General features: G+C 42.2%; 1 protein-coding gene across 3 annotated transcripts in view; it reads left to right on the top strand.

Annotated features, from left to right (window-relative positions):
• The first annotated feature begins 16,621 nt into the window (after positions 1–16,621).
• ZNF385B (zinc finger protein 385B) overlaps positions 16,622–27,894 on the top strand; it is a 383,402-nt gene continuing 372,129 nt past the window's right edge. For all 3 annotated transcript variants that reach the window (XM_032356095.1, XM_032356094.1, XM_032356093.1), the window contains exon 1: positions 16,622–16,789. The gene's annotated coding sequence lies outside the window, so the exon portion shown is untranslated. The remainder of the gene's footprint in view (positions 16,790–27,894) is intronic.

The following is a 27,894-nucleotide window of genomic DNA, read 5'->3' as shown; positions in this document are numbered from 1 at the left end:
ACTTAAATAATTAATTTTCAAATATCAAGATAAAGAAATCATAATGTGTTCAATGCAAAAGGGGAAGACATATTAGTTAGCAAGGAATTCAGATGTCTGACGCTCCTCTGCTGACAGTATTCAAATAAAATAGAAAGGTAAAAGGAAACAACTCAATCTCCAGTTAAAAAAATAATTGCAGACCAAGAGGGCAAATCTTTTTCACAGAATACTAGTGATTCACATAAAAACAATCCCTTAAGACAGGGAGAAAAAAAGACCAGCACAGCTCCTCAAGTAAGCCCAAGATTTAGCAATGGGTTTTATATCTTTTCTCCTTCCAAAAGGAGGTACTTCAGTTAGATTTAAAAGATACTATTAGGTTCAAAAATGGGACAAATGTAAATCACAAATTGATAGCTCAGAGATCACCTTACAATTTCCATTTAAAACAATCTTCTTACACTTTGTTATATTGATTTTTTTTTTTTTTAGATATAAATACCTAGGTCCAATTGGGAATTTCTACATAAAGCCAACTCATTGGCTTTAAATATCTATCTATTCCATTATTTTTTCATCAAGCATGAGAAAATGATATGAAAATCATCTGATCAAAAAAAAAAAAAACCCTCAACATTTGTGTTTCAGCTGTTATCCATCTTAAGTAAGCAGACATCCTTAAAATATTATCATGGCTTTGAAGAAATATATATTTTTTGCTGAAATCAAGTTGGCGCTTTTAAGAGAAAATTTCACTACAACGTGGATGGACCCAGAGGGTATTATGCTAAGTGAAATAAATCAGGGAAAGATGATTACCATATGATTTCACTTATATGTGGAATCTAAAAAACAAAACAAATGAGCAAACAAAACAAATGAACACACGAACAAAAAGGAGAAACAGATCTATAAATACAGAGAGCAAACTGATGGTTGCCGAGGGGAAGGGAATGAGCAAAATGGGTGAAGGGGGAGGGAGAGACAGGCTTCCTGTTATAGAATGAATAAGTCACAGGGTTGAAATGTATAGAAAAGAGAACATAGTCCATGGTACGGTAATAGAATTGTATGGTGACAGATGGTAGCTACACTTGTGATGAGCGTAGCATAACGCAGAGTTGTCAAATCATTACGTAGTGTACCTGAAACTAAATATAACTTTTGTCAATGCTACTGCAATGAAAAAAAAAAAAAAAAAGCAAAGAATAGGGTGTCCTTCCCACAAGTCAGGCACAATGACACAATGAGATATAATGAGTTTAAAAAGTCAACTGAAACAACTATTCCATTAATTTCTCTTAGTATGTGGAAGTTGAAATAAAAGATTTTCTGGTATTTGTAATATTCAGGTATGCATGTAAACAAATATAATTTAGTAGCCTATTAAAACAAGGTTTACAGTCTTTTATCTAGTTCTAAGTTGTTCTGAAAGTCCCAGATACAATTTTGTTGTTGTTGTATTTCTAAAACACTTAAGACCTTATTGCTCAATATGGAGATAAAACTCCTATTTACTTCCCAAAGAGCTATGGATATAAATCTCAATGGACATATATCAGATATTGCACAATTTGCAAAGATATTTTCCTATTTGCTTTGCTCCTTGGGATAACCCTATGAAGACAGGATATTTATTTTCCCATACTACAGATGAGGACACTGAAGTTTAGAGGGAATGGGGCTGAAGCCCTGCTTCTCCAACTCTAATGTATGTGCTTTCCATGTTACACCATACCCGGGCCATCTGAAAGCATTTATAAGGAAAGATTCATAGCAGAGACTATTAAAAAACTAAACAGGAGTTACAGGATATTCTGAGGGCAAGTTTGCAGGATGCGAAGGTGGAAGAGCAAAATATGAGCAAGACAATTAGTGATCAGTGGTACCTACATTCCCATAAGGTTTCCAAAGTATTCCGCATAGCATTGCCTCCCGGGGATCACAGTGACCCATTGAGACAAGGCTGCTCCACTTGTTCTGTCTTCCCAATGAAGAAACTGAGGTCCCCAGACTTAAAGGTGACGGCTGAAATCGGAATTTGAGTTTTCTATTCTAGTTCCATTTTCTTCCACTGCAAGAATGGGTTTCAAAATATGGCCCTCAGCCCTGAGGCCCGAGTGTTGCTGATGACTGCAAAGCATCTCAAATAGCTGTAGGGCCTTGTTTTATAACATCTTATTGTGGAAACTCTTACCCATATCTTATTGAGTAAAACTAAATGATTTATAAAATCTTCTAATTAGTTAATGTTCTTATCACTGAGTTATTTATCCAGTGGGTAGGCTGATTCTGTGGACATAGTTTAGTTAGGTTTTCTTTTTCTCTTTTAAAGTAATCTCTACACCCACCAAGGGACTTGAACTCATGATCCCAATCTTAAGAGTCTCATGTTCTACTGACTGAGTCAGCCTGGTGTCCCATATGTGGACATAGTTAAAAGGCGTTTGTTTGTTTTCAATATTTAGGAACCAAAGCACCACACACCAAGTAAACACACCTAGTAGGAAAAAGGCTTAAATTAATATTTCTGCTACATTCTGTCTTACTGTTTAGGGACCTCTTCTTGCTACACGTCCCTGTGTTGCTGCTATACTGACAGTCCTCCCAGAGCTCCTTGCCTACAACTAATAGTCCCTGTGTTGGTTTACACCGTCATTGCCAGGGATGAATATTGGTGGTTCTAGAAAAATAATGGTGCAAGAGTTTGAGGACAGGAGGACCACCCCCCCCCATATCAGACACCACCAGAAAGGTGGGCAGGCAATGCCAACGTATCCAATAAATACACACCTGCAGTCAGAAAATCTAGGGAGAAGCTGTTGTTTCTATATATTGAAATTTTGTGTATTTTTAATTTAACATTGTTTCCATATTGCAATATATTTAGAAGGGAGGCACTGCAATTGTTTTTAGTTTGCCTGCAGAGACTTGACTCCTATTCTAAGGACACGAAGGCACAGTTCTTAGGGGTGGCTCAGGTAAGAAATAGGGAGTTGTCTGCATGTATTTTATGCTTCTTTCAGCTGTTGTTAGGAAATGTAGCCCTCAAATAATTCTCCACCATAAGTCTCCGCTATAGGTGATTAAAAATAGAAGGGAGGAGAGAAGGATATAGTTGCAGTTTGCAGGACATAAAAAATGCACATGCTGCTAAATTGTGCAAGCCACAGAGAACACTTCTCACAGGTGTTCCACTCGGCAGAGGTTACTCATTTGCCTCCAAGTGCAATCCAAGGTGTTGACTTCAGGCTTTTAAGGGCCCCTGTCCCTTTCCCCTGTACCTTAGAAAGCTAGAGACACCAATACTTATCTGAGCTCAGTAGCAACCACACTGTTCCCAATTCTGACGTACAGGGCACTGGAAGCTGGGTGTTTTTCTCAAGGAAGGCTTTTGCCTCTGGAATTTCCTGGCTGTCCCATGCTGCCAGAACCCCACCTTACCGGACTGTCAGGGACTCATGAAAGACTTGTTTTCAGTATAACTTTCACTGATGGGAGGAGACCTCAAAGCCATAATTTTGTAGAAGATAACTTCAGCAATTATCATAGCTCTTGATATGTGGGTTCTAATAATTCAATTTTGGTGCTTGCTTCCTGTATATAGCAATTTCAAATAAGAAACAGTTTTAAGGATAAACAGACCAGTAAGTGTCTGTCCTTAGTCATGAGTGGGAATGCTTAGTTGTATAGGAAGGTATTTAGAATCCTAAATATATAAAAACTATCTGTCAGATTGATGCTCCTTCTCACGCTGATTGCTCAGGTGTGCTGGTGCTTGTAATATCCCTGAATTCCAAGGTGGGAAAAACCACAACCTGCTCCTTGAGAGAGCTCTAGGATGTTGTGCGTGTGCCTGTCAAATCTCAAACCCATCCTGGAGATCAGTACTGGCTTTGGCTGGACCCTACGATATTTACTCTGGACGTTTATGCCAAGACATTAACAGCTGCAGTCTTAATTATTGATGGCGTTAGTGTCAATCATCTAAGAAGAAAATCAAAGTATAATATTTTAAAATCATTCTGTAAAAAAAAAAAAAAAAGTCTCTGCTGTATAACACAGCTTTCTTGTCATTTATTGCTCTTGAACTTCTCCAGCCAAAGAGGTAATCTCAGAAAACTGCTCTTTTACAATTATTTTTCCTTTCCTCTTAAATGTTGTTTTTTCAAGTGCTCTCCCTTTCAGAACCCAGCACCTTGGCCGTTGGCACTACTTTCATCAAATGCCCCACATCGGGGGTAACCAATGACATGTTTTAGTTTTGAAAACTTAAATAAACACGGAAAGAAAACCCGAGGAGCAGAAGCCCCCCCGCCCCCCCCACCCGCAAGCCTTTCCGAGCCGCGGCGTGGCTGCGATGCTTCTCGCGCTGCGGGCCTTCCCGGCTCCGCCAGAAATGCCCAGGCGGCTCAGTGTGGTCTCCGAGCCGGGAGCTGGTCGAAGAGGAAAAACAAATAGTTGGTTTGACGATCTCCAAGAAGAGAGTTTCCCTCTGGCTTGACTAATATTTGACAGATCCTCCCCACCGCGCCTCTTGGCATCTCGGTTTTGGGACCCCGGCGGTTGCCAAGAATTCTTGCAAGGGCTGGAGCCCCGAGGCCGGGGACCGCGCGGAGCCCGGGTCCGGACGGAGCCTCCTCTCCCTCGCAGTGCGCGCACGCCTGGAAAGGCGGGATTTAGAGGCGGCGATGCTGCGGGAGACTCTGCAGTGGCAACGGGCCCCAGAACGGTCCCGCCTCATTCGCCCTAGTGTGTGTGCCTCGCAAGTCCCTGCCTGGTAAACCGTCACCAGCTTCGGCGCGCGGCGGTGGCGTCGGCGGGTCCAGACCCCGGGGTCGAGAGCCGGACGGGAGGGCCGGGTCGGCCGGGTCCGAGCGCAGCCCCGGGCCGGGCGCGCCCCGCGGGCTCCAGGCACACGCCCCTCACCTGGGCGAGGCAGGGCGCGCAGGCGCTCAGCGCTGGGGCCGCAGCCGGGAGCTTCAGCCCGGCGCCCGCCAGAGTTGGACAGTTCCGGGGCCGCGCCGGGCCGAGCTGTCGCCGGCGCCGCTGTCGCCACCGCCACCGCCACCGCCCCGGCTGCAGCAGATAGCGGGAGAGCGTCTGCGCGGAGCCCCAGCGCAGCGCCGGCGGGATCGCCGCAGCCGCCGGAGCTCGAGCAACAGCTTCCCGGCTGGAGGAGCCACTGCCCCACGCGCCAGCGGCCCGCGCGCCGAGGTAAGCTCCGAGCGCCCAGCCCGGCGCCCCTGGGACCCGCGCCCCCTTCCCGCCCCAGCCCGCCCGCCTCCTCCCAGCGAGCCGACCCCGGGGCGCGCAGCCGGAGAGAATGGCCGGGAGCCCCCTCCCACTGGAGTTTGCACTTTGTCCGGCGGTCCCACTTGTAGAGGAGGATGCCGAGCCGCCGCTTGCCGGGCTGGGGCGTGAGGCTCCTGTGAGCCCCTGGAGTTAGGAGTAGGTCGTGGAAGCCAAAGGAGTGGAGGAGTCCCCAGTGTGGGCTCCGGGGCTCTGATTACCAAGGACGAGGGGAAAATGGAGAAGGGAAGAGGGCAAGGAGAATGCCCCTCTGTGGTTAGCCGCAGTGCCTCCGCCACCTGGGCGGGAAGTTTGGGGCTGGGCGTCTCTCTCTTCATTACGGGGAGATGGGTAGTTTGGGGAGATGTGGGAGGAAGATAGGAGTCAAAACTTGGGGTTCTGAGAGTTCTGCAGCTGAAAGAAGGTGAAATGGGGGCGGAGAGGCAGAAAGAAGGTCCCCAAAGTTTGCACTTGCTGGGAGCCTGGTGTGGGGTGCAGGGGTGCCCGGTGAAGGTGTCGGTGCACGTCGGGAGGACACTGTGGGACTGCGGAAGGGACAGGGAGAAGGGGAGGGGGAGGACCATCTGCTTCGCTGCTGTTATTTGCGGGGGCCCATGGGGGAAGAAGGGAGAGCTGGCAGGACGATGTTCCCCAAATGTTTCCCCAGGCTCTGGAGGACAAACAGTTTTTATGGTGAACCTGGATGACGGAATGTTGTAGTCTTTCAAGGAAAATAAATTGCCATCAAGCCCTCGGCCCCCATGAGTACAAAATAAACACAGTTTTGGAATGCTCTCAGAAGTTCTTGTATTAGAAAACGTCATCTTCATTTTCTTTATTTTCGTACAGAGATGTGGTTTGCATTTCTCTTTGGTTTTGCTTTGCTCAGGAGCATCACACCAAGGTGAATTCAAACTTTGTTAAGATGTAGCAAACGATGCTCAAATAGAAGAAGTAAAACATTCGTGTTATGTAGGGTCCAGCTTCAAGCTTGGAGACTGGCAGCTTCAGAACAATGCAGGAAACTGTAGAAAATGCATTTATCAAATTAAAAACAAGGATTTTCATAAAGTCAGTAAGCTACATCTCAGATAAAGTGAAAGGTTTTGGCTTGAAAGAGCTCCCTTAAATATTTCAGGACCCTATTTCACCGGTTTTCATAGTCCTTTCATCTTATTTTGACGCCATCTGTTCATTGAGTATGTGCTGTCCCTTCCCTGTGCTAGATTAATGCCCTTAGAATGCAAATGCTGTATTGGAAGTTCTGTTGTTACTTGAGGCTCTTAAGGTAGAAAAAAAAAATGTTTATTTACTCAAAAGTGTTGGTTGTAGTTCAGATTCTCTATCCCCATAAATCAAATATTTGTGGATTTATAATTCACACTGCTACTCATTTCCAAAAGTGATTTGAGGAAGCTTGGAATGAAAACCACAAATCAAATAGCTATTCTTGTAGATCTCCTTGACCTCTCTTGGATGCATTTGTAGTAAAATGCTTTTGCGAAGGTGAGTTCTAACAAAGGAAAAATTCCTGCTTTCCCTGGAATCATCCTAGTGATATCAGTGTTTTGCAGCATAATTCCTATGTATTTCATTTACATTATATTATTTTACATTACATAAGTCATGATGTCTTTATAGAAGTTTAACCACTAAGCAGCATCTATATTAAAGAAAAGTATGTCAGTATTTTAGAGCATTTTACCAAACATACGGATTCACAGAGCAAAAAGAGAACAGTGAACTTAATCTATCTTTCTTGAACTGAGGCAGAAAGGAAACCAAGGGAGGTGTCTCCTTTGCCATCAAACCAGAGAAGGAACTGTCATTAGTACTTGTCACCCAAACATGGACAATTAGTGAGACCTGTCAGCAGTTAGAGGATAACTTTACCTACCAAGTGTTAACTATTATATGAGGATTTATAAAGCCTTATCAGGTGTTCTCAGCTCTCTTTTTCTCAGCTTAATGACCTGGCTCAGGGAGGGGAAAAAAAAAAAAAGCCCCCAAACACCCACCTCCAAAAGGTAAAATGTCTCCATAGAGTAATGCTGTGTGGAGCTCCCATCATAGAAGAGATAAGAATCTTAAATCCCTCAATTGCACGATTTTTAACAGCAGCAGTTTATATGAAAAAATATGAACAAATAGTTTACTTCTCACAGGGGTAATTGCTTCATTTATGAAAATCTTTGCTCACAGAAGAGCAAAATTGGCTTTCTGCTGTTCCTCTAAGATCCTATATCTTCCAAGATCTAAAGAACAATGAGCATGTATGTTCCAGTTTCCCACTGCTTTTCCCCTCTATGGTTTTATTGTAAACCCCCCACCACCATCTCACCGTCTCTATTTTGCCATCCCCCCCTGTCCTGTGTCTGTCCCCGGGTGTCTCAATATCACCTTTTCATCTTTCCTTTGCTTTTTTATTTTTTTCTGCAGTTTTCTCTTGATCCTCTTTGCTTTATAGATGATCTCTTTTTTGCATGTTACTTTTTATTCAGTGATGTCCTTTTATTAGTGCTGGATTATTTTCCCAAAGTGGTATTCCTATCCCTACTGTCCCTCCTAAATTTTATATTGACAATTTGAATCATCTGCAAGATGCCTCTGTATTCCTCTTAAGTGCCTTAAACAGGTTTAAACTCTAATTGACATCTTTCTTCTTACATGAAAGGGGGTGGGTCTGTTAATTTCTGTATTTCTCTCCATCACCCAGGACCTTCCCAATATCATTGATTTCCTATAATTATATATATATGTGTGTGTGTGTGTGTGTGTGTGTGTGTGTGTGTATGTGTGTATAAATTTTCTATAAATTTCCTATAATTCACAGATAAACCCTATGGACTTGATGACTTATGATACCCGCTTCTCCACATTTTTATTCCTATAGGGACTATCTTTCTTCAGACTCTTAACTGTTTCTAGAGACTCTCTTGATGTCTTCCTGACTAGTCTCTCAGATCCAGTCTTTCTCACTTCCAATCCATCTTATACTTGGTTTGCAGAATAAGCTTCTTAAGGCAGAGCCGAGCTCAGTCACTGGCTAATAAACTTTTCTCCAGTGCTCCACCAAATAACATATAAACCTCATCTCTGACGTCTTAAGACCCTTTGCAGTCCAGGCCAAAAATGGCTTCACATTTTTACTTTGACTTCTTTCATTCATTCATTCATTCATTCATTCATTCATTCAATGAATATTTGATTGCCTGCTGCATGCCAGAAACAGCTGTAGGTAATACTTTTAGAAGTGCCTTGTGTATTAGCTCAGTGGTATGCTGCACATTTTATTTTTCAATGGTGGGATCCACTGTTAAAATATAATCTTATGGGCCCTAGCAACCCCACTGACCTCTACATCCCTACCCTTCGTAGTCTCTGAGGCATCATCACAGAGTCTTGAGTCTCCTTGAAACAGTTTGAAAACACTGCTTTGGCAGAAGGCAGTATTCCCTCAACACACAGCAGGTTTCTGAGTTCTGCATCTTTGCTTATGCTGTTCCCTCTTCCTAGACTCGGCCCTCCCACTTCTGCAGAACCATTTCTACCTGCCGGAGAGTCAGTGCCATTGCTGTGGCATCTCCGAACTCCAGGACTCCAGTGTTTCCTCCTCCAAACCTTGTAACACTTTGGTAGGCATCTTCTTGGAGCACAGGCCAAGTTGTCTCCCTCATTTATCTGTGCCTTTTGCATTCTCCCCTCAGGGCATCCTGCCAACCATGCCTAACCTCAGGCCTTCATTTCCTGAAATACCCAGCTGATGGCCTGGCAGGTTGTGGGACATCAGCAAGTAATTTAATTAGACTGAATTCTACGTAGCTCTCTAGTCCCCACTTGGGCCTGTGATAGCTACTTGTTTTCAGGATTCAGTCTCTTACAGTAGAGCCAGTGCTTCTCGAATTTGAATATGTATCTTGATCATGAGGAGATCTTATTAAAGTGCAGAGTCTGGTTTAGCAGGTCTGGGATGGGGCCAGAGGTACTGCTTTGCTAAGGAGTTCCCAGCTTATGTTGAAATAGCAGAACCTTGAACCTGAGCAAGGTAGTAGATGTTACTTCACAGTTTGGGGAGTTTCTGGCAGCCCCAGCTCTCTGTCTGGTGGTTTTCCTCCAGTTAGTGTTTGCTTCCATATTACTTTGTATCCTGGAAGTATTTTAGGCCTTGACATGCTTCCCAAACCAAAATGGAAGATGTGGTGATGCCCTTAAGTTTTCTTTATTTTGCTGACCCAGTGTAACAATGGCTAGTTCTCCCTCTTGTATTTTTCTCTGGCCAGTTTTATTTCTTTCTTGTATATTACTTCTCATTTTACCATTATATCCAGACTGTGGTGGTTCTCCTTGCTCACTCTGCTATGATTCTTTTTCTTTCCTGTGCTCTCTTTGGTTCTTAAAATTCAGATGCCTTGGCTGACTCCCTGCCCCAACTGTTTTCCTATTGCTTCCAAAAATTATCTGTGAAAGGAGCACTGAAATCCGGGGCAGGAGACTCCAGTTCTCACTCTGCCTTTACTGTGAGCATGAGATATTGGGCAAAGCTGTTTCTTTCTGGTCTTTTCACTTGTGGATGGAGGTTGTGGATTATACAACTCCTGGCATCTCCTTTAGCACCAGGAGATCTTCTTTACCCCGTGAGATCTTCTCGTGGGGCAGAAGGAGCAGGTTGGGGGAGGAAAGAAGCATCATGTGGTGCTGGTGATGCTGGTGTGGGCCCTCATCTAATGTTTCTGTTTTAGATAAACAATTTGAACTTTTGTTCTTGCACCATTCAGGGACTTATGTTTCTTACGAAAAAAAGAGCAACAGCTATACCTTGGGGTTTGCAAATCCTGTTCTCAACCCTGGATTCACACTAAAATCAATTCAGGAGCTCACAGAAAATAGTGGTGTTGTTAGCTCATTTCAAGGGAATGATTTAATTTATCAGTATTTTTGGAATGTCCCCAAGTGATTCTGATTTCCAGCATGGGTGGAGAACTTCAGTGTCTGGTCTGTAAAGGCAGCTTGGAATGATGGTTAAGAGCATAGTATTGTGCTGAGTCAAATCCTGGTTTTGCTACTCAACAAATTTGAGAGATTCAGGGGGTTACTTCATGTCTTGGGGCCTCAGTTTCTTTGTCTGTGAAATGGGTTGACTTTGTTATTGTGAAGATAGACAGGCGCCATCAGTGGAATACTGTGCATATTGTGGTTGTTGAAGAAACAGTAGTGGTTGTTTATCCTGATACCATAACAATTTAAATCCACTGAATTACTTAAGGGTCATTTTGCCTCAGAGCTAACAGTCTCCTTGCCCCCTGTTCAGTTTCTAGGTATTCTGCATAGTATAATCACTTTGAGGAGAAATTTATGAGCTTATTTTTCAGAAGTCAGTGAAAAAAATACGGAAGAGGGCATATATATTAATAAAAACCAACCACCCTTGTATTTTTGATCCATTTGGTGCCACATCAACTCTATGATCTCATAAATAGCAGAGATAGATTAAAACACATATAAACTGATACACAAAAGATGGCCAGGCTTTCATACCTACGTCATGAAAAATGCTTTTGCTCTTTAATAAAGACAGTTCTGTCACCAACAAATAGAAAGGGTTGAAATTCATGGGTCTAAGAGAGCATTTTATTTTGGAAATAAATATAAATGGGTTAGGCATTTACATTTCTGAGTTTATAATGGGAAATGGAATTTAAAAATTAAAAAGCGCACACAAAGCGATAATCTGTCCTGTGCAGGCTAAATCTAAATCAACCCTTTCTTCTCTTTTTTTGGCTGAGATTCCAGAACAGCCGTTATGCTATAATGTTATCATCATATCAGCAAAGCAAAGATTGGGTAAATGGATATAACCCATATTAACTGAGGACCCACAGACCTTTTTTTTTTTTTTTCCTGTATATATCTGAAAACAAGTAAAAGGGTGCTTAGTAATTCCAGTGGGCCTGGCCTAGGTACCTCATAGCAAACATCAGGGGTTGTCATTACTGATGGCCTTCGTGCATAAAAGAAAGACTCCTGGGGACAGCGTCTCACTTTTTTCTCTTAGAATGAAATGTTTCATTTCTGTATTATTTACTTTTTGATCAGGAAAAGTATTTTTAATTAAACTGATAAAACTTTTCCAAAGTTTATTTTTTCCTATTGTGGTGTGTACTTTTTAAATAGCACAATTAAGAAGATACTATGACATTTTAGGGGCGCCTGCATGACTCAGAGTGTTAAGCCTCTGCCTTCAGCTCAGATCATAGTCTCAGAGCCCTGGGATTGAGCCCTACATCAGGCTCTTTGCTCAGTGGGGAGCCTGCTTCCCCCTTTGACTCTGCCTGCCTTTCTGCCTACTTGTGATTTCTCTCTCTGTGTCAAATAAATAAATAAAATCTTTAAAAAAAAGATACTATGGCATTTTAAAAAGAACCTTTGAGCTACAACTAAGAAAATGTCCATTGTGAGCGATGTTTAGCTAATTCTTTTTGCAGTCTTTGCTTAATATACTTGTTAAAATTGTGTCAAATTCTACAGAGAGCTGTGACTTTTAGTGTGTATTGATTAAAGTGGTCAGTCTGATGGTTAGTCAGCCTGATGGTTAGTCCATTATATAAGGTTTTCAGAGTCTAGAGGTCTGGATCCTTGATCAGCTTATACTTGTTGCAAACCAGGATTCAGATTCTGATTAATCTCAGGCTTAATAGATTGTTATTTTTGTGAAGTATGAGTTAAGGATATAAGTTAAGGAAATGAGTTAAGTATAGTTTGGGGTGAAAAGGGCTCTTTGTGCAAAATCCTCATTGACAAATTGGAGAAATGAGACCTGAGAATCTAGATTATTTAAGATTTGACCCTAAAGAAATTAGACATCACAAATAAGGAAGGAAAAGTTCTCGTGGTACTAACAGTGAAATTTAAACTTCACATAACATTTATATAGACCCTGTGATGTCCTTCAAGATGATATGTAAGAGGTGGGAAAACTGTACCTCACAGACTTAGAGAGGTATTACTTTATATTTTATCTGAAATATAATGCTGTAAGTAAGAATACAAAGCACAAAATGCCATTGTTTGTATATAAAAAACCCACACTTATATATAAAAACAGGCATTTGATCTTATATTTATGAATATTTTTATTTTAATGAATTGGTCATTGTACATGGTTTTACACGATACCTGGAAATGCTGATGATTGTATTTAATCATTACCCGCATGGTACATATCTCACTACCAGCATATGTTACACTATTGGAGATGGAGAGAAGTATAGCCTAATGGCTGAGTTCAGGCTCCAGAGTCAGACTTTGTGGATGCAAAATTCAGCTCTTCCACTTATTCACTGTCTAACTTTGATCAAGTTACTCAACTTCTCTGTGCCTTAGTTTCCCAAGTGTAAGAGACAATGAGAGAAATTTTCATGGGATTGTTGTCAGAAAAAACAAGTACACATAACATACTTAGCAAAGTTCTTAGGACTTACCAAAGTCCAGTACTCCTAATGGTAGCCATTATTGTACATTATATGGTTAAATAATGAATACCAGATACCTCAAGGATACATTGATTTGTTTGCCAAGAGAACTTGTGCAACTCTTAGGTTTTGCACCTTGAGTCTGAAACTTACTTTGTATTTTTCTAATATGTATGATCTCTCCTCTGTCTTTCCTTGTTTACTGTAGGAGAACAATGAAATGAAAGAGAGAATAGAGGTGTGGAATTTTAAGCCCTACAAGGGCTCCAGACAATTTAACCATGTGACGCACAGATGGATTTTTAATAACAAAATATATAACTCAGGCCCTAGGGTTTATGAAAAGATCAAGTGGCTTAAGATGTAGCTTTCATATGACGTGCTTCCTGAACTTGGTAGTCATGTATGAACCTGGAATGTTTGGAAGTGACCTAAATCAGAGTGACCTAGGTATAGGAGCCAGCAAATGGAATTAGGGTCTGTGACCAGAGTGGACTCATTCAGGGACAGTCTCTTGGGCATTTGAATTGTAGTTGAATCCTCCTGGGTTCACATGCATTTATTTGAGCACTTGCATTGGATTTTCCGAATTGGAATTTAGACAACAAAATAATTAGCAAAACAAAACAAAACAAAAACCCCACAAAACCCACAAAAAAACAAAAAACAAAAAAACCATAATTGATAAACTATATGCAGGATTACCAAGGAGTTTAAGTCCATATATATACACATATGTGTGTGTGTGTGTGTATATATATATATATATATATATATATATATATATATATGCTACATGTATGGTTCTTAAGTCAGTCTCATTTACACAGCAATAAAATCATCAGGACTTAGAAAATCTTAGTCTTGTTCTTTTGCATAAACTTCTCCTTGTGTCTCATGCTTGTGGTCCTGGGCTGATCCTAAAAAATGTCTCTAGTACAGTGATTCTTGGACTTTAGCATGTAAGGGAATCCCTGGAGGGCTTACAAAAAATGCAGATCTCTGTAATTCACCCTTGAAGTTTTCTGACTCACCAGGTCTTGAGGTAGGACTCACTAATCTAAATATTTTACGAAAATATTTTGTAAGTGTCCCAGTTGATTCACAGATCAAACAGCCTAGTTCTCTGGATGAGCACTTGTTCTCAGCTTGGGATGCCTTTCACAGTTATTGTGGTTCTTTTAGTAAAAGTCCAGTTGAACAGGCCAAGCTCAGTTCTTCTGTGATGCATTAACCACAGGGCTTTCCTTGCTTAAGCTGCTTTGAGTCCTGCATATGAGCCTATCATGTGCAAATTCTAGAGAACAAGTCTCTGTTCTCTCTTTGACTACCTGGGGCCTTCAGCCATGGGTTTTAGTACACTGTGGTTCTCCGTAGCTGTAGGGACCACTGACCACCTGCCTCAGTATCCCTGTGAGCTCACTCGGGATAGTCAAATTCCAGGGCCCAAACCTAATACTACTAAACTAAAAAAAAAAAAAAAAAAAAAAAAAAAAAAAGGAAGAGTTGGGATGTGAGGTCTTAGAACCTGGATTTTCCCTGGCTTTGCAGAGGATGATGATTGCCTTGAAGTTCTCTAGCCTGTGCTCTGTGGAGCTAGCCTTTGCCTGCACGGGTCAGGGCTTCAGACGGCTCCAGTGCTTGTGGTGACCACACTGGCTGCAGCGAACATAAGGCCAGGACAGGGACCGCCATGACTCCTGAATGTCAGCAGTGTCTCTTCCTTCTCACACCTCCAGGCTTCTCCTTTTTCTGCAGCCTGCGAACAGCCATTTCTCTTGTCCTTGTGGTTTTATAATGGGAAACACAGGCTCCTTTCTCTCTGGGCTCTTCCTGTCTTCTCCTTTCCACAGCTGCCAAATAGAGACCCAAACGATAGTGCCAAACATACGAATGTGATGGCACACGTTCAGGCTGCTGCTGGCCTGGCAGAGAGACCCCGTTAAGCCTTTTCCAATCCTTGAAGGCTTTCTTGCCTCCCTGTGTATAGCTTACATAAGCAGGGTTTAAATTTGTCGAGAATTTCACAGGTTCTCAGATCTGTTGTCTTCCTCTTAAAGTGCTTTGGAAAAAGGAACAGTATAATGTACTCTTGGCTGGAATGGGGGAGAGGCAACCCAATCTTTAGAAATATTTGAATTCTTGAAATTGTGTTTCTGAATTATCAAGAATTGTAGCAAGAAAATTACTGTGTATGTGTAACAGTTCTGTCTCCAGGCCGTGTACTTCAATAGACCCATATAAAAATGTAAGTTAGAGAATGTTTTAGTGTTCCTATATAAAATAATGAACAAAAGCGACGTTAAAAATTATTAAGTATTATATTGTGAACAACTTTGTCATTGATTGCTTTAAAATCTGAGGAATAGTTTTCTGTCTTGTTAAATAACCCTTTATCTATAAAACGTCAGAGATTGATTGAAAGTAAGGTGGCTTAAAAGTCAATAGTTTGACATCTCCTCATTCCAAGTTCGTGTTTTGATGGAACCCTGTTACATCTGACACAGTCCTGACACAGTCCTCCTAGATGTTAACATCTTTCTTCCACAATAAGGAAGGCTCCCTGGTAACCAAAGGAGGCAGGGGTTAGTGAGGTTGGGTGACTGGCAAAAAGGTATTACATCTACCTGTAATCCACCACCAGTCAAATTAGATGCGAGAGGGAATTATGCGTCGAGGAGATAATAGTGTCAAACTTCAAGGATCTTTTCAAGAGATGATTACTGGTGACATGGCAAGCTTATTTTTCTCACATTAGGAAAAGCATTTAAAAGACAACATCTGAACTGTTCCATAGGGCTAATAATGATACTTGATGGAGGGGCCCTCCATGGGATGGATTTTTCATCATCTCTTGGACCTGTGCTTAGTTGAGGAGATTGTGCTATCCCAAAGGCCTCTCGGACTAGCCCACTTTTTTGTTTCCATGAAGCCTTGTTATGACCATAAGACAATGAGCACTGAGAACATGATTTCAGCACTGATGGAAGCCACTCGAAGCAGCCTAGCATGAGGAAAGACACAAAGCAGAATTTTTGTGAGTCTCCCCACCACCATGCCGCCATTGTTAACCTCCCTTAGCAATAGGACAAGGCACATGTTTCACCATCTGGTGCAAGATAAGAGGGCTTTGAACTGACACGGAAGCTGCCTACGAACCCTCAAAGGGATGACATGTGGACAAAGACACAGATTCATTTTTCTGAAGTTCCAGCAGGCACAATTAGATTCAGTGGGTGGGATTGGAGGGAGGCAGATTTCCATTCAGTCTGAGAGAGAACTTTCTAATGATTCATACTGTTCAATAGTGGCCTTGAAGTTTCACACTTGTTCCAGAGGAAAGTATGTGACACGTGAGAGGATCAGCCACCAGAAACAACATATAAGGAATTCTTAGATTGAGTGGAAGCTCAACTTGGCTGACCACTGTAATCTATCTGCTTTTTGGATTTATTGGTTTTTTTTTAAAGATTACTTATTTATTTGTCAGAGAGAGAGAGAGACAGGGAGAGCACAAACAGAGAGAGAGACGGACTGAGAGAGAAGCAGGATCCCTGCTGAGCAGGGAACCCGTTGTGGCACTCGATCCCAGAACTCCGGGATCATGACCTGAGCGAAAGGCAGCCACTTAACCAACTGAGCCACCCAGGCATCCCCGCGTCTTGGCATTATTGGTAAAATAATTTGAGGAGTGACCATAGGCAGGGGAGGGGGACATATAAGAAAATAGGTAGGTGAAGAGGTAGGTGTTTCTAGACTCCTTAAAAGATGAAAAAATAATTACCTCATCTTCCCCCTGGCTTTATAAGCAAGTTACACTTAAAACCAACATGTCCAGAACATCATCTCATTTAACAGCCAAAAGACCCAAATCCCAGCACGTCTTATCTTAGCCAGAGTTCTGCAGTTGCTTTCCTGCATCTTTGGTGACGTCACAAAAGGTGTCCTGCATACACATCCTCCCTGAGCTAAGCTCCTGGCTAATCTTTCATATCACTTCTTCTGTTTCCTTTCTGGTGCTTGCGCTATTAGATTGTGGTGATCAGGTTTGTACTGATTGTACTGATTTTTCTCACTAGACTATAAGCTCTTTGAGAACAGATCCCTTTGACTGATTCATCTAGTCAGTGTCTATCCCAGTATCTGGCAAATAGTAAAAGCTGATGTTTGTTAACTGAGTATTAGATTTTTCCTCCCATCATACCTCTTCCCCTAAAGAAATACCTTGGATGACTTTTATCCTCAAGGTAAGGAAATACAGTAGAATATTCTTTCTCCTCCCAACCATGCCTTTCCATTCCTAATCACACCCTAATTACCTATTCCATTTATTCTGTTTCAGGGGAAAGCTAGTGAAGAGAGTGACGTGAAAAAATCCCCAAAATTAGAGAAGAGAAAACTACCTTTTAGGCAACCCCTTCCTGAGCCCAACTGGATATGTTGCCTTTGGCAGCATTACTGGTGGGATGAGCAGGAAATCCTGCTCCTGCTGTTAACTAGTTCTGTGAGCACCTCATTGTTTCTTCTCAGTAAAGTGAGGGGTTTATCCAGACCATTTACAGAGGCTCATTCTAAAATACTGTAATTCCTAATCTCTTTTCCCTTCTGAAGTTTCCTGAGGTCCTTTGCCTAGTATTCTCTGCTTAGTATTCACCTGCGTAACCAAGAATCCAGACCAATGAGGAGAAGCAATGTCAGGAGGTGACACTGGGATAAAACACGTTCTCTGTGCTCTGACACACTTGGGTCGAGTTCAGGCTATATGGCTTTGGGAAAACTATAAACCTCTCAAGGCTAAAGATGCCTTTCCTGCAAAATGGCCAGAATATTCTAGACCTCGAGAGCTGCAAGGCCTCGGTAAGATAACATATATGAAATGCTAATCTTGCCCCAGAAACATAATGAGCTCTTAGAAAATGATAATGGTTATTTGGAAATAGTCCCCTGTCTCTTTTTTCCTTTTTCCTCCAGCCTCTGAGAGACACCCACATGCAACTCCTGAAGCTTTCTTGGCATGATTCTGTTGTGTTCAGCGCATCCTTTCTCCTCCATTGAGAATTAGTAGAGGATAGTCAAGGTCCCTTCCTGCTGAGGCATTCTGCTGTAGCATGTACAATGGCCAAAAGAGCAACCCACTTCACAGTGATGAGGAATAGATTTATTTTAACATTTGCATGGAAGACATGAATGTTATTGAGGAGACGCAGGAAGTGGGTGTGGGGTCGTCTGTCTTAATATCATATAATGTATCACATCCAGCCAAGATTCTTTTATTTGAAGAAGCGTTGACTGAGCAACAATGACACAGCAGCTCCTGAGCCTGACAGTAAATAGACACCTTATAAAAATTTATGAAGTTCAGGTTGTAAAGAGCAAACTGCACATACCGAGGAGTAACACTGCTTATTAAAATAATTTCCTCTTTAAGTCTGTTGTCTCCGTATCACCTATTATAGAAGCTCACGCCATGGCTAGATACCTCAACAGCCTGTAAACTTTTATATGGGCTTTTGAAAAGGGATGATAGTTTTACGAGATGTGATTTTCTCATCTCACCAAATTAGATTATTTGAGATAGCGTCCCTGGATGTAAAATTTCAATCCTGAGTAAATCTGCACCTCAGAGACCCCGTGCAGCCTGCTAGCAGAGTGGAAATGGAGCATAATAAATCTTCCCTGAGCCCATTTCTCTCCACACAACTCCATAATTCATTCCATGCTTGGGACCCATGACTACTTTCTTGCAGCTGATCAGTCTGTGTCCAGGCTGGCTCCTTTCATGAGGAGCTCCTCCTTCGAGGTCCAGATCTTGCCTCTTGCTTATGGGCTTCTTTCTAGAGCTTGTGTGCCATCATGGACCTTGCATCCAAGCTGTTCCTAATCATACGGCAAGCAGTTACCCTAGTTCTAGGGTGGCCAGTTTGTGGTGGTAGACTTCAAAAAGATCTTCTCTTGAAAGCGGATTAAAATAAATGACAGCATCTCTGAGCATAGTCCTGGAAACCCAGGAAGTATTTTGGTGATTCTTTCCTGAGTCTCCTCTGAGGGGACAGATGGGGGAACGACCTGCTACTGGTTCCAGTCCCTTCTGCTTCATTTATGAGGAATGCTTCTTTCTTGCTCCTGCAATTGTCTTCTCTTCCTGTGGCTCAGTATTGCTCTGGTCCAATGGCACCACCACCATCTGCTGCCAAAAAACAGAGAACGGCTGCAGGTAACTTTCAAGGAACTTGGGGAGAAGGAAGAGGTGAGGAGAATGTCTCTCAATGTGGAGCAGAGGCAGTCAGACTCAAAAGGGAATTAAACACAGTGCTTCCAGGCCTGTTTCCACCCTTACTGATTCTTGTGGTAATGGGCAAAGAGTTTATTTTGACCAGGTTTAACTTTACCCACACGTAAAACAAGCAGGTAGTAATTGGTAAACTTTAGTAGACCCAACTATATAAACTATAAATTATATAGGCATGGAAAGTTAGCTTCTGTTCCTCCCAATGATTCAATTTAATAACTTAGTGTCTTGAGACTGTTTTAATGGAGCTCAGGACTTGGGAAGAAGAATTTTCCAGAGGACCGCTGCTGTGCAAGGTTAGTGCAGGGTCCACTCAGAAATAACTTTGTGCTGAAGGCCAGGTAGTCCATGGGAGCCTGGTGCACGGGCAGCCACTAGAACAGCAGTTTGAAGCTGAAGTAATGGCCTCCGGTTGGCTGGTTTCAGGAGCAGTTGTCTTTATGTCCTTCCGTGATTTGAAAGTCATTAATTGAGTAGCCCCTTAAACTTTTTTCATAATGCTTGCACCTAAAGTTGTTCATCCACATTCTCTTCCACTCACTGAAGTCGCTAAGGGCCTCTGAGTTTTGTCTGGTTTCAAGAAAAGGAAACAGAAGCACTGAGAAGCTACCTGATGTGCCCAAGGTGCTCAGTAGTGGCAGAGCAGGACTGGGTTCTGGCCAGGGAGAGTGGAGTCCCAGCTGCCCAGGGTTGGCCCAGGGACAGGCAGTGTGGGCGTTACTTGGAAGCTTGATAAAAAATGCAGAATCTTAGTCTCCACTTAGGGCCTACTGCATCCAAATCTCCATCTGAAACCTTTCTGTGTGTCTCTTGCACATCAAAGTCTGAGGACAGTAATGGGGTGGCACCTTCTGCTTCCCCTGAAGGTTCCTCTCTGCTTCATGCTTCTGATACAGGGTCCAGCCCTCTAGGTTCACAGAGAGGCCACTGTATAAAGGGAAAAACATGCCAAAGCGGTCTTGGGGCAACTTCCTTGATTTTATATGTGAAGTAAAACAGACCGAGTTTTCTTCCCAAGCCTTTTGAAGGATTATATAGAACACCACAAACAGGCAAGCAGGCTATAGAGTGCTCATCTCATTTAAAGGCTTTATAATTTAGCTCCTGAGCAAACTCCTTCCTAATATCACCATACAGCAGCAAATTCCCACTTAAAAATATGCAAATGTAACAGGACAAGTGGACAGCATCTCTGATTAGACATCCGAGTCATTAGGATGATATAGATTAAATCTGAACTTTTCTGTTTCTGAGATGACTTTAGAATCCTAAGGCTGTTGGAGCCTCTTAGGTTCCAAATTTTGAAAATAGGCATGCTAGATATATTTTTTTAAGATTTTATTTATTTATTTGTCAGAGAGAGAGGGAGAGAGAGCAAGCACAGGCGGACAGAATGGCATGCTAGATATTTTATAAGAACAGTCTTAAAACGTAAACATAAAAGTAACTGAATAACACAAAATTTGGGACATAACCATGCACAAATTACTATTTTGGATAGTCAGCAAGTCATTAACTCGTCTCAGGTGAATTTCTACAACTAAAAGTCTCTACCGTGTGCAAGTATATCATAGGAGAGAATATTGGCTAAGAAGAGAATCTTTGAAATGTTCCCTTTGTCTTTCATCATCTTGCAGAAGAACAAGTTGGCTTTGAAAAAGTCCTGGCAGCCACAGGACACGACAGCTGTCAACAGTGCTGAGATAGAATGGGACAGATAGTAGGGACGCATTTTGTTTGAAGATGTCCAAGAGCACTGTAAACATACTTTGAATTCTAGGGCACCTGATGTCAAGTTGTAAACAGGGATCACAGATGACTGACTTCTTGCATTCCTTGGAGGTCCCTGGGATCCCCCAAATAGGGAAACTCTTGCCAGTTTCCTAGTGTGACCATCTGAGAGGGTCATTTGAGCATGTGTGGCTTTGTACTCACAAGCCCAGAAAATAGAACCAGAGCTGCAAGTCTTCATAAATATGATTTGAAAATATGCATGTGATCCATATAGCTCTTCTATATGAGAGGAAGCTGTGACATGCCCTTTGTATGATGAGTTTATCTTTGATCCCTGGCCCCATCAATTTCAGTGACACTTGCTTTCACCTGTATAGGCAGAATGACATTTTTGTTGTGGCTGAAGTACCCTGGGTCAACTGCCTTCACTGACCACAGTCCATTGATTGCTGAGCTTTTGCATCTCTTGAGGGTGGCATATTATGCAGGCCCTGGTTTACTTATTTATTTTCATTCTTACCCGTCTTATATTCTGTCACCTTCTTCCATTCATTGTATCATATCCAGTCAGATCATTCACTCACCAAAGAATTGAACTGGGATGAGGCTACGTATTCAAGTCAATTTATGTCCTCAATTGCTACCAGAGCATACCATCTATACAGAGAAAAATATTCTAAAATAGCCTAGGTTTTTCTTCTTCTTCTTCTTTTTTAATATTTTATTTATTCATTTGACAGACAGAAACCACAAGTAGGCAGAGGCAGGCAGAGAGAGAGGTGGAAGCAGGCCCCCTGCTGAGCAGAGAGTCCGAACGCTGGGCCAGACCCCAGGACCGTGAGATCATGACCCGAGCCGAAGGCAGAGGCTTAACGCGCTGAGCCACCCAGGCGCCGCAATATTCTTCTGAGAGTCTCAAACCATTACTGCCTTTAGGGGTGTTCAAGTAGTCTCTGGATTGAGAAAATCATTTGACCTGAGATAATCCACTTTGTGTGGTGTTGTAGTAGCAAGCATTATGCTTTTCATATTTGAAGGAAGGAATGGCCTTCATATACAAACATGGTAAATGTCACCAAGACAAGACCACAAAGAAAAGCAAAGGACAAATTAAGTCTTAACATGGTTCTCCAAGTTGAATAGTTGATCATTCATTGGAGAGTTATGATTGTACCCAGTGCTACTTGTATTTGGAATGCCCTTCGTTATTAGATTTTTATTGAGGTTCTGAGAATAATAGAGCTTGGGATCAATAGTGTTACCTTCTCTTTTTTCTTAAGGTCACAATTAAACATCCTGTGCATTTTTATGCACCTGGAGAGAGTCATCTGATTTTTTTGTCTATCCTTCCCCCACGTCTTTGAACTAATGATAAGCCAAATGGATTGATCCTCTTAAAGCATTCCTTTGACTAAAAAAAAAAATGATGTTTTCACCTCGGCTTCCTTCTTTCCTTTCCTTCCTTTTCTTTAATTTCAAATTATCTTCCATATAGAAATAACAACAATAACAATAGCAACCAGAGACCATAGGCTGCCTCACTGTGTGTGATAGTGTTTTAAGCACTTACCATGTATTATATCATTTAATAACACGATAAGCATTATTGTCATTCCTGTTTTACACATGACAGAACTGATGCTTAAGAAACTGAGGCACTTTTCTAGGTCATTAGACTAGTACCAGACAAAACATGACCTTGAACCGAGGCCTCGCTGACTCTAGAACTCACCTTTATCACAAAAACCATAATGCAAGAGTAGAAAAGAAAATTTAAACATCATCTAGTTCAGACTATTCTTTCCACAGGCAAATCAGTTAAAAGAGCTTAAAAGCCTTACCCTTGGTTTTATAACTAGCAAGTGAAAGAGCCCATCTCGATGGGTTCCACCCTTATGGCAGTTATGAAGGCATGTTCATTCCGTCTAACTGGCTCACTTGGGGCGGTCGTCTTCCCTGGATCAATGTTCTGTTGTTGCCACAAGGAGCGCGGGCACACTGTACAGAACTGTTCAAAATGGCTGCTACCTCACTTGACCCTCTTGCTGCAGGTCAAGAGGAATCTTCACGGATGGGCAAGGAACAGCTGCAAAAGCTGTTCACCGTATGGGGTTGTTCTTGCCCAGGCTGGAAGCTCCATTCTAGCCAGACTCTCACAGAGCCAGGAAGCAAGACCCTGTTAGGGAATTTTCCATATTATTAGGACTCCTCCTCCCCTCCAAGGAGACCAAATTCAGGGCGAAATCAGTCTGCCTTCGTTGTTCTTTGCTCAGCCAGCTCTCCAGGCCCTGCCTCTCTTTTGAAGATAGATTGAGTTTGACAGATGGAAAACCAGCAGCAGTCCTGAGACTGGCTGCCAAATGGGACAGAGGAGAAGGTGATCTGATGTGTTGTGGCATCGAACTGAAAGGGTATGGACATGGACGCATGAGTGAAGACAATGAATGGTGACCCTCTTGGGGAAAGAGCAGCATTTTGATCCCAGCATAAACGGCGTTGAGGATCTGGAAAAGCAGGCTGCTTCTGTGTGTCGTATACCTGTACTGCAGCTTAACTTGCGTAATGGCTCTTCCACATAAATGCGGGTCCCGATCAGACTTTTTTTTTTTTTTTAGTGGTATATTCTTACCACAAAACTAAACTTATTCATGAAAATACGAAGAAGGAAGTGGTGATTCTCCTGAGTTACCCATGCAGGTAGAATTGTGATTCCCCGTGAGACAGTTTGTTTCGCTCTAGGTGTGTACTTCTTTTCCCTTTCCAAGCAGGGAGCCGGGCCTATGTGCTCTCCTGGCCTCAGGGGAGAAAGGTAAGCAGGGAACTAGAAAAGAAAGAGGTTGATTTCTTAGAGTCAGTGGATCCAAGGGTGGTCTGCATCTCCAGGGCACCCCAGGGTTGAGCCGGATGTTGTGAGGGAGTGTGATATGTTTGGGGAAACAATGTATTTTATCATAGGGATCCCCAGCCTTGGCCAAAAATCCTACAGCATGTGAAGCAGGACCCCCAGCACCAGAGGAGAGGCCTCCAGTCCGGGAGTTTTTCTTTTAAAGATGCAAATCAGCATATTTCTCAGCAAAAGATCCCTTCATTGATAGCACATGTGTAGGGGATAGAGAAAGGTATGCCAAGCAGGTGAACTGGCACGCGCAAAACCATGAAGTTAATAGAACACGTGCTCTCTACCAGTGATTTTCTTCATCTGGATCCTGGGGTTGTGTTTATGAACAGCTGGAAGGATGGGCAAGTCTGCTCATGGGTGGGTTTGACTGCCATCTGGTGGAATCTCTGTGGGCCAATGATTTTCAAATGTTTTTTAGGAACACAGATCACTTTTTCAAATAAAACTTTACATAGAAACTCAATGAACTTTGATGCCATACCCTCCACCATAGAGCCTTGAACTCCTGGGGCATCTCTGTGTGACCACAACTGATCACATGCCTGTTACCTGATCAGATCTGAGAAATAAGTGGTAACCACAATGGTGGTATGAGGATACACGGAGGGATAGAGACAGAGGTTAGGCAGAGGTTAGAGGCTCGAGTTTTTTGTTTTGTTTTTTCACGGTTCCTTCTTTTGCCTCAAAATGTGACATTTATTCAAAGAAAAAAAAAAAATGACAAGATGTCCATCCCTTGGTTCCCTTCCCTCCCCCCTCCTGCTGCTCTTCAGCCCCCCAGACTGAACCCTGGGGGGCCTAGTAGCAGGACAGCCCCTCAGATGAGGTCAGCGACATTGAGGGGCATCTCCTCAATGGAGATGTTGTAGAAGGTCTCGATGTCTCGGAGAGTCCTCTTGTCTACTTCTGTCACCATGTTAATAGCCACACCCTTATGGCCAAATCGTCCCCCACGACCGATTCTGTGGATGCAGTTTTCCCTGTTGGTGGGAAGGTCATAGTTGATGACTAAGGAAACCTGCTGCACATCGATGCCTCTGGCCAGCAGGTCGGTGGTGATCAGCACTCTGCTGGAGAGAGCTGACGTAGTGAGAAGCAGTTTCTAAACACAAATTGGTAGTGTGAAAATAACTTCATTTTTTCTAGGAATTTCAGTTTCTCTTGTGAGCCTCGTTTGATTTGATGGTAGAAACTAAGCTATATGATTCAGGGTTGTACTCTCCTTCTCTAAGATCTAAGTCCAGGGATTGCTTCTATACATGTAAAAGACACCACTTATTCAAAACTTAATTATGTAAAGAGCACGTCCTTTACAAATTTGAATTAATTTGATTACTATAGTAACCCTACGTGGTATATGCTGTTATGATCTCCATCTTATAAATAAGGGAACAGGCCCAGAAGTTGAGTGATTTGCCAAAGTCAAACAGCTCTTAATGCCTAGAGCGGGGATTTGAACATGGTTAGCGCACCGACGGCTCTGCTCCGGGATCCTTGTTCTTAACCAGTGCAGATATGATTTGGAGGTATCCATGGAGAGCGTACCATTTTGTCCTTGGGAGTGATAGTCTTCTCTGGCATCCACAGCCAATGATTTCTGTTTCTATCCCATCTGATTCTAACGTGTCATCCATGCAGGTTGCTCTAGAACCTCCAGAATGTTCCATTCAGCTATTTGCAGCCCATACTGTGCCAGGAGGAAAGTTTTGAAGCTCTTTAGGACTCTCTGTACCTGGGTTAGTTGTTCTTAGCTGGGAATCCCATCCCCCCAAGGACATTTGGCAATGTCTAGAAACATTGTGATTTTCCCAAGTGGGGAAGGGGATTATGTTCCTGGCATCTGGTAGATACAGGCTAGCAATGCTGTTAAACATCCTATAAAGCACAGGATAGTCCTTAAAAGCAAAGATTTGGCGGATCAAAATGTTAATATTACTGATACTGAGAAACCCCTATATAGACATGGATATAGTACATTTTAGCCATTTATTTACAAAGTTATAATTTATTCTCAGTGCTCCATCTTCCCAGGAAGGTACAGATTCCCAAACTTCTTAGATCCACCAAAGCTCCTAGGGTTTCCGTTACCTTTCCTTCCATCAGGGCTCAGTGAAAGTCTGGTGAGTGGGCTGGGACCTGGGCCCCCTTTCCAGGTACTCATTTACATCAGAAGTTTCTGTGATTACTTTTTTTAATTTAATTTTTTAAAAAAGATTTTACTTATTTATTTGACAGAGAGAGATCACAAGTAGGCAGAGAGACAGGCAGAGAGAGGGGGAAGCAGGCTCCTTGCTGAGCAGAGACCCGGATGTGGGGCTTGATCCCAGAACCCTGGGATCATGACCTGAGCTGAAGACAGAGGCTTTAACCCACTGAGCCACCCAGGTGCCCCACTGTGATTACTTTGTAACTATTTCCCTTTCTCTCCCTTTTATTTAGTCTGAATGTAGGAAACTTTGTTCTTACTCATCATATTCTTCCAAATCTGTTGCCCATGAGTTGTCCTAATGTTTCAAACTCAAACTGCATGAAATGATTACCTTCTTTTCTGCTTTATGCTATGTAATCTCTTTCCTGGGAACAGTAAATACATAAAAGTCAGCAGACTCAATGAAGATTTACTGAAATACAAGAAAAACCTTAGTTTGTCCATGTCAGCATTTTGCAGTCTATATTCTGAGGTGCACCACTGACCCTGGAGATGTCCCTAGGTTTTCTATGAAAAGGGAGAACTTCTGCCTTTGGTCCCCCTCTTTAGGAATTCATAAGTTGTATAAATAAACTATTTAAATTTGTTTATCTCAAGATTTCCCCCAAAGTCTTTGTCAAGAAAACAATTCTTTTTCATGGTAACCTCAAGAAGAGTTTGTACATAATTTGAGAAACGCTCGTCTCCGTGGTAAATGTGGTCTTTATCAAAGCATTGTCAGAGAGAAGAGATAGGTTCTACAGATGCTAAAAAAGATCAAACTCAACAGGAGTTGGTGAATGACTGGTGCTAGGATTCAAGAAGCAAGAGAAATAAATGAGAGGATATAGAAACTTCAACGTTTAAAGAACAAATTTTGTATCATTCCTTACCTATCACAAAGTTTTAGGAACCAGGGATTTTCAAAAGTATAAACCACAAAATGACAATGCTGAACTTGTTTCTCCTGGATGATTGTAATGGCTTTCTGTGCAGTCTCCTACTTTCATTTGTGTCCTCTTCTAATCTCAATGCCATAATGCCATCAAAGAAATTTTTTTTCAACAAAGATACAGTCACGGCATTGCTCTGATCAAAGAACTTCTTTAGTTCAATCTGCACATAGACAATCCAGACTTCTTTGCATTGTGTTCAGAGGACCTTGTCAAAATCTTCCTGAATATGGATTTCACCTGGTATGGCAAGAAATGAGCAACAGTTTCTTACTCAGCAACATTGTGTAGCACTGCTAGTGCTTATGTGCTTATTTTAGGGACCCTGACCAAAAAGACCAGCCGTGATGGGGATCTTGCATCTGTTCCTGTCCCATGGGAATACCTTGATTCTGTATATTTTGAAAATATATCTATAATCTAATCTAATTTTATTTCTAAGATTAAGAATTAAGATTAAGATTAAGAAAGTATTGTGTGGTTTGTTTCTGCCTGTGGATACCTTCCATTTGTCCCTCTGGATCCATGCTAGGCCTGGAAGTCCAGGAAGTAGTTCTGGTCTACTTAATTCTCTGCTCTAGTAGACTGACTTGTACGGACCACATCTATGGAATCCTTTGCCTTCTGTCTTACACTTGGGTTTGGTTAATGGAAAAATGCTGGCAGAAGATAGGAGAGAAGGAGGAGAGTGAGATCGAAGCATTTATTTCCTAGACTCTACCCTGGAAAGTACCTCAGGCTGACTGTTCTGTGTTGGTCACTGCCTCTCTCAACATGGCCTCCCTCAAGGTCTTTTCTGCTCTCCAGGTTTAGGTAACTGACTTTTTCTCTGGGGGTTGTAACACCATTCCCACTCAGACCCCTTGTTTCTGTGTATCCTTGTGGTTCTTTTACATCTGACTCTACACTTGTAAATGGTCCTTTAAAAATAAACTCTTCAGATTTTCCCTATTTGAATATATTATTTCTTTCCTATTGAGACTCTAATGGCAATCTGAAACAGATTTTTTAGCATCTATGAAAAATCTCAATGATGAAGAATTGAACTAAGCACAGACACTTATCACAAAATGTCCATTTTTGTATTT

The sequence above is a fragment of the Mustela erminea genome, chromosome 8 (assembly GCF_009829155.1).
Source record: "Mustela erminea isolate mMusErm1 chromosome 8, mMusErm1.Pri, whole genome shotgun sequence".
Taxonomy (NCBI): Eukaryota; Metazoa; Chordata; class Mammalia; order Carnivora; family Mustelidae; genus Mustela; species Mustela erminea.
This window is presented reverse-complemented; position numbering and strand designations above follow the sequence as displayed.